Raw genomic sequence first — 7,988 nt, 5'->3', positions numbered from 1 at the left:
AAACCCATAGTTTTATCTAGAGAATAAGGTCTGCCCCTTCTCCTCAGGAGTATTTCAATTCTCTCATTACCAGATGAATCTTTATTTTCTATTTCTCTTAATGCTTTGAACTCTCTAAGCAAGCAGTTTAGATTGGTATCTGTCCAGGAGTCCAAGTTATTGTGGTCATACTCAGAATACCTAAAACAAAGTGGGCAGACACTGGAGCTAGTGGAGAGAAGCACGCACAGCAGAATTGCTACAGAGGCTGGTAGCAGTCCAAGTAGCTGGTGCATCTGTGTGCACTAACAACAAATTTTGCCTCAACTCATTGACACACTCTGTTGTACAACTTGCCAGTGATTTCTTACAGCAGAGTTCATCAGATAAAATCTGAAGTTATCACAGTAACCTCTTCACACAAGAGAGAAGGAAAGCTGTACACAGAAAGACTGTGTTGGTTTCCACAAACTGGACTCAATGAGACATTACAAGGATAAGAGATACAATAAATTTTTCATTGCAATATTTAACCTTGAAAATGTGCATTTAGGCATAGGTTGATCTTACACCTCTATCCTCTTTGTTTAAAGGCTGTTTGAATACAACTGCACCTCCAAGACAAAATATTTTTATTACCTCGTGTTCACACTGTACTTTGAGGAAGCAGAACATTATCTAAGTGCTAAGCACTTTTAACATCATCCTCTTCTATTTTTTCCTCTTTCAACTTTTAAAGTGAATGTAGTGCTTGTGGAAGTTGTTGGATTGACAGCCCTAAAGACAGAAGTGCAGCACACCTGCTGAGCCAAACAGAACTAAAACGTAGAAAAACCTCTCACCAAGTTCTAAATGCATGCTTCATTTAGTTACTATTATATGACTAGGTTTAATACTAATACTGAAAAACTGTCGCTCCTATTTATTTGTTTTAAACATTGGTTCAATCTCCTTATACTCTACTTTCAGAAATAATTTCTTACTGACGTGCAGCACTCCAGAGACTGCTTCCCCGTCTTCAAAATCCTACAATAAAATGGGATACTGTTGAAGTGTAACTTCAAGCTATTGCAGTCAGGCACAATGCTGCATCCCAGCATTCACTTTGCACATCACAGAAAGGTACATTACCTAGTCTCATAGTAGTACTAACCACACTAACTGCTTGAGTACAGCAAGCTACTCTATGTTATTGTTATATATGTTATATAATATGTTATATTGTTATATATGTTATATGTTATATAAGGCCAAGTGCTGGGTCCTGCACCTGGGGCGCAATAACCCCAAGCTGAGCTACAGACTGGGAGGGGAATGGTTGGAAAGTTGCCAGGCAGAGAAGGACCTGGGAGTGATGGTGGACAGTCGGCTGAATATGAGCCAGCAGCGTGCTCAGGTGGCCAAGAAGGCCAACAGCATCCTGGCTTGCATAAGAAGCAGTGTGGCCAGCAGGGCTAGGGAAGTGATTGTCCCCCTGTACTCAGCTCTGGTGAGGCTGCACCTCAAGTACTGTGTTCAGTTTTGGGCCCCTCGCTACAAGAAGGACATTGAGGTGCTCGAAAGAGTCCAGAGAAGGGCAACGAAGCTGGTGAGGGGCCTAGAACAAGTCCTACGAGGAGTGGCTGAGGGAGCTGGGTTTGTTCAGCCTGGAGAAAAGGAGGCTCAGGGGCGACCTTATCGCTCTTTGTAAGTGCATTAAAGGAGGGTGAAGAGAGGTGGGGGTTGGTCTGTTCTCCCATGTGCCTGGTGACAGGATGAGGGGGAACAGGCTAAAGTTGCACCAGGGGTGTTTTAGGTTGGATGTTAGGAAGAACTTCTTTACTGAAAGGGTTGTTAGACATTGAGCTGCCCAGGGAAGTGGTGGAGTCACCATCCCTGGAAGTCTTTAAAAGACGTTTAGATGTAGAGCTTAGAGATATGGTTTAGTGGGGACTGTTATTAGAGGTTGGACTCAATGATCTTGAGGTCTCTTCCAACCTAGAAATTCTGTGATTGTCTAAATCTGAAGTTCAGAGACTTTCAGTGACAGATCTGTTCCTTTGGTTGTCCAAGAAAGATCAGTAATCCTAACTAAGTCAATGCTGAAGCTACAATTCAAGGTTTCCTGATATAGGAGGCTTTTTGTTTTGATTTAAACACCCTAGATTTCCAGTAATGCACTTTTAACTACTAAAGTTGCTTTCCCCCCCTCAAATCCTTTTTGGGAAACCTAAAGACACGACTTACCTTCCGAGAAAGATCTCTGTACAAATATATTTATGTCTCTTGTAAAGCTTCTCCTTGATCTCAGCTAAGATCACCACTCCTTCAACAATACTACCATACCCACTCCCTTACAAAAGGACTTTCTGAATCAAACAAACATTTACTACCCAGGCACTTTACACTTTTATCCACTTTGTCTGTTTGCCTCCAGGTGGGACTGCTTCAGATTTATAGGAAAGGATTGATCCCCATTAACTACAAAGAGCACATCAGATGCAGAACACCTGCAGTGTGTAGAGCTGTTACTAACACCTCCTGTTTCAGATTCTTCTAGAATATTCCTTCACTTGTCTTGACAGGTCCTGAGAAGCAAATTTTATGCCTGGAACATCTTCACTCCTGAGTAACTTCAAGACCAGACATTTACAGAAAGTCATTCCTTAGCATTTCCAGTTACTTTTCAGTTCGGGAAGTTTCTCAAGGTTTCTTGTCAGGGCAGGCTGGTCTTTTATGATTTTCAGCCTGCAATGCTGCTCCTTTCTATTTCATCTTGACTTAATGTCATTAGTCTTCTTTCATAGAAACCTGAGTATTCTTTTCCTAATTTATCTAGATGGTATCCTGACAGCAGCTCCCTTGATCAAACTTTGCCATTTATGTCTCTCCCCCAGTTAATCATTCTCTGAAATGAGATTTATAGTAAAAAAGAATTAAATCAAGTCTGACTTCCTTCAAAATTCTTGACTTTCTGGGATTCTAGATGCTCACTCAGGCCAGGCCCCTTGGAGACACTGTGCTTTCTCTCATTTACTAAACAGGCTGTTAGGGCTATTTTCCTATACTGGAGGGCCATGGCAGTCTTTGTCATTGGTGAAGCTAAATAAAGGCTTAAAGGATACAGGTATGATACTGAGATATCTTGCTGTTTGATAGTAATCTTAACACGTACCCCTCTTTGTCTATTTCTGGTCGTGTATTTTAAAAATTGAATCTGGAGGCAGAGTCCACATGGTAATTCTTCTTGTCTGCTTCTTGAAAACAAGAGTTCTCTATTATGTAAAATATCTCTGCAGAAGTACAGGTTCCCAGATGTCCTCTTTCCTTCAGATCTTGATTTTGTATCACTCCATGTGTGGGCATCAGGTAACTATTGATTTGTTGTAAAGAGATATATACATATAAGCTTTTTATAAATGTGGTCTACATCTTTTGTTTATCTGTCTCATATCTCTTCAGGTCTGTTTTTGAATAAAAATCTCCAGCTTGTGTAACGCAAGATGATCCATTTCATACAGGTCAAACCTGTTCTATGCTGCCAGCAGATTTCTGCAAGTTGAATTCTTAGTCCCTATGTGCAAAGTGTCTGTGGCCTGGTCCCCAAAAGTCTAAAAGAACAACTGTCACCAGCATCTCTATTTCTCTGACCAGTGAAAATCTCTACTTTAAGAGTAAAGCTCATCTATGAAGGAGGTGAAACTTTTCATCATCTTGAGATGGTAAAATGAACTGCCTCGAGGGAATAAAACAATACCACAATAATTACCACCTTCCCCCTCAATGAGAAGCACATTTCTTTATAACTTTGCTGGCATAAGCATGGATATAAAATGAAGCTCACCCTTACTTAAACAAGAAGTGTTATTGACCAGCTTCTCCCAGCTTTGGGAAAAGCAGAAATTTAAAATGACACACAGTAGATGTGTAGTGGTATTTGTTGGTGCAAGGCCAGCAAGTGCTGAGGTTTTACAGAGCTCAATACATCACAGAAATGTGTGTGTGTACAAAACAGTTGTACGTCTGTACAACAAGTATGCAGATCTACAAGTGTACAGAAAAGTTAAAAAACAAACAGAACAAAACAAAAAACCTACACTAGGACTTTTGTGAAATCTCATGTGACAGATCTGCATTAGTGGTTAAGGCAGAAATGATCATCCAGCTTTGCCAAACATCACTGATTTTTACAAGAAATAGGTTTACAATCTGCTAAACTGAAGGCAAATTATCATCCAGTTTCTTATAGTACAAATGTCTGCATTTAAAGTATGTTCTTGTTCTCAGGTCTAAAGCATTACAAGACCAAAATGTTCTGTATCTCATCTCAAATTTTCAAACAATCCAATATCCAGACTATATATAGATATATTCTTGCTGTTCAATCTCTTAAAAATCAATCAATATTAATGTGTCTGCCTTAAACTTTTAAGGTCATTGTCTCCCTTCTGACACCTTTAACTACATCAACATCACATTATATCATTATAGACTCATGAAGCAATGTACTTTTACATTTTTGCAAGATAATGCCTCTTTTGTGTTTCAGTTTTTATCATAATATAAATCTTGAAATGTAATTTGCATATCTTTTGTTTAGCAAAGGAGACCCCCATTTAAGACTTTGTCATTTTAATACATAGACTTAAAAGTGGTTGACTTTTTAAAGAAAAAGCACCAAAATATTCCAATTTATTCTTCAACTGAAGCGGCTGCTGCATCAGTAAATTAGTAAATTCCCTTAACAATACACTTGCTAACAATTATAGTCTGTCTGCCTTGGGCTGACTTGACAGTACGGCTGCCATCTGTTGAGAAGTCCATTCATGGATTTTAAAGGGCTATTTATAGCTTTTTATTTTATACTTTGCAAAATACCTCTTTGCTCTTCACCCTTACTGCCAGTTACTCTGTCTTTCCTGCCCTCTGTTCATCTCTCTTTCCACCCTGCTAAAGAGCACTGGTATATGTCCAACATCGAACTGTCTCTGCACCAGCAGCCACATCACAGCTCCCAGGTGCATTCAATTCTGAGTCAAGCCTGGCCCATTTTTAACGGCTGAGGTGGACAAGCAGAGAGGAGGGAGGACACTTCTGGAAAGGAATGGACAGAAATGAGCAGGATCAATCAAGAAATTCAAAAGCAGCCGTGAAGGAAACAAAATCAACACGATGAATGGGAAAGGGATGCTAGGAGCCCCAGCTCTGGATAGATGGATATTTCATGAATTCCTCCAATAAATAGGGATCCCCTAGGGAAATTCAACACCTGGCAATCTTAGTGGATAGTGGTGCTGCAAATAAAGCATAATGTTCACCCCTCTGGTAAATTCAAGCAATTAAACCCCTTTTAAAAAAAGGCCCTCTTAGGCTTTCTGCCCAGTAAACTCACAGTGAAAAGCAACTTTAATAAATGTTATAAATCTCACCTCTGAGCCAACAGGAAATTCAAATGTTTGCATGTGCAGGAGCCAGGGAGCTGCTGAAACAAAAGGTAAATGTGTATATTAGAATAGGTTATGCCAATACTCTGACTGGATGGTAGTGGAAGCGTCAGGCACAGAGACACAACATTTATTTTATAAGATAAGCACCTTCTGGTGGTATCTCTGATCATTTCTGTTTGTGTCGCACCAGAGTTCTCCTTTCCCTGGGAGTAGACAAATCTGTTTAGCGATGACCTTGCTGGCTTGATGAATTTAGGATTACTTCTTATCATGCAACACTACTGGAAAGTTGTTTTGAGTTTTAATGTTTTGGACATAAAACCAAATACAGAAATGGCAACAAATATCTGTGGTTTGTAAAATGAAAAGATCAAAGAAAAGAGACTGCAGAGAATTTTTGATCAACACCCTGACAAGGGGTGTTAGGTTTAATAAACAGTAAGAATTTTAGGCCATTATGAAGTATGAGATGCAGTCTCAGCTGTGTTTCTAATTTCCTTTCTTGCCTTTACTGCTGTTATATAAAGCTCTGTAGTGACGAAAAACATTTATTGAAAAAATCTGAGTGCACCATTTGGGATTATGTTACTTCATCTGCATGGAGCCAATGAGAAATATTTCTTTCTCCACCCTCCATAGTACCAAAAGCTCTAGGAACATTCTGTGTATGGGACAAAGCACTGGGCAGAGATGCACTTGTGTTAGTGAACGAGGATTTTGTAATTAGGTCTGAAGACAATGATCGTGCAATGCTGCTCATTTTGGCTGTTCTTTTTTTACAGCCATACATAAACAGAACTTTGTGCAAATTCTTTTAAAGTGATTTTAAAACAATACATATTTGGCAACGCATCCTGTGAGAAAGAGGTTTCCTGGAAAATTTTTGGTAACATTGTGTCTATGAAATTATGAATATTATAATTTTGTGTACTGCACACTCTACAGACTTATTAGGGCACAAAAGGCCAGGAAAATTAAGATGAAGAAACGGACAGAAAGCTGGATGGAAATAAGTCATATTTGCTTATTGAGGTATTCATGGGAATCAGAGGAGAGGGATGTTCATTCATCTACTCTTCAGTTTGGGGACCTTTCTGGTGAGCAGAAAGGGTCAGTAAAAGAGAAGAAATTTCCACAGAAATCTCTTCATCAATCTCGAGAAAAGCTGAGAATTCATTATTTTATTACAAGATGGGCATAAGGAACTAGTATGTCTTTGTTTAAATGACTCCATCTGTGGCTTTCCACCTACAGTATTTTCCCTTCGGGGATTATCAAGATTATTAGTAATTATTGCTAATAAGTCATTATTACGAATAATGGTAATTACAGTATCATTTAAAGACCCTAGTCATAATCACTGTGGAAAACAGTGTGAACGTAGCAAGGACCAAGGCTTTGCAACAGCACATGGAAATCTTGTAAGAGAAACTGAATAAGCACAGGGTTACATTCCAGAGAGCACAACACTCACAGCCTTTCATCCCCAAACTGCCTATGGCAGGATCAAATTCAGTATTTGCGCACAGACAAATGACTAACAAATTTTAGCAACAGTTTTTGCTTTAAAAGAAAACAAAAATTAAACTTTTATTTTTTTCTCTTTGATTTCTAGGATTTGGGAGGATAGGTAGAACCGTACAATCCTACCTCTAGCCCCAAGAAGTACTGGTTGTGTGACATTTCTAATTACAGTAAACACTGTGTCTAAAAAACAGTGCAAATCCAGACACAAAATGGATCATGGATGCATGGAGAACAGCTCAGCCGTTACAGATAGTCCACAAGAGGACAAAAAAAGCTTTTAGACCAGTCCAGTTGGCTTTGCCTGTCTCCCTTATGCATCAGGGCTGTAGTTTTTCATTTAACAGATTCCTAAAATGACCAGCAAAGCCCTACCTGTTAAATGTTAATGTTAAATATGTATTCAGAGTGGGCACGCCTCAATTTTCTCAGTTCTAATTTTTTTTTTTCAAGGTTTTATGTCAGGAAAATATACTTTGCCTTTTCTCTTTGCCTCTTCACTTTAGCTTCCTCAATCCTCACCTATCTTGCTTTCCATCTTCACAGTCATGATAGCACTCTTCTAAAAGTACCCTGCTGACAACTTCTGATCTGTTTTTCCACTAAGATAAGCAGAACTGCATTCATAACCTTTTAACTTTATGTATATAACTTTGTAACTTTAGTCTACAATGGAAGTTAAAAACTAAAATTTTGTAAGATTTTATTTTTGAAGGATGGCCTTTTCTCACCTCAACAAGAGATCTGAACATACACATCTGTATGTTCATCTATATTTAGACGCACACATGCACATATGCAGATAGACATATTATATACATATATCATTATAAATGGGGATATGCTTCTGACAAAACACAAAGAAAGCACCTTTCAGGCTCTAAGAAATGGTATTTGCAACTATAATCCAAAATATACCGGAAAAGGTATGAGAGTTTGGACAGTTTTATTTCAAAGACAAACATTTCCCGGTATAACATGCTAGAGCAGGATTTGTTCATGGAGGTCACTGTAAGAAGCTCAGCACTACCTTACAAAAGGTGACCACCAGAAGCTCTC

At 38.8% G+C, this 7,988-nt stretch overlaps 1 long non-coding RNA gene across 1 annotated transcript; it reads left to right on the top strand.

The window, feature by feature from the left end:
- The first annotated feature begins 2,470 nt into the window (after positions 1 to 2,470).
- LOC110354384 (uncharacterized) lies at positions 2,471 to 4,010 on the top strand. The gene is made up of 3 exons (XR_002406256.3): positions 2,471 to 3,085; positions 3,258 to 3,327; positions 3,421 to 4,010. It is a non-coding gene; the product is annotated as an uncharacterized lncRNA (long non-coding RNA).
- Positions 4,011 to 7,988: the final 3,978 nt, after the last annotated feature.

This window comes from Anas platyrhynchos, chromosome 8 (genome assembly GCF_047663525.1).
Source record: "Anas platyrhynchos isolate ZD024472 breed Pekin duck chromosome 8, IASCAAS_PekinDuck_T2T, whole genome shotgun sequence".
Lineage (NCBI taxonomy): Eukaryota > Metazoa > Chordata > Aves > Anseriformes > Anatidae > Anas > Anas platyrhynchos.
The sequence above is the reverse complement of the archived record's forward strand: the minus strand, read 5'-3'. Positions and strand labels throughout refer to the sequence as shown.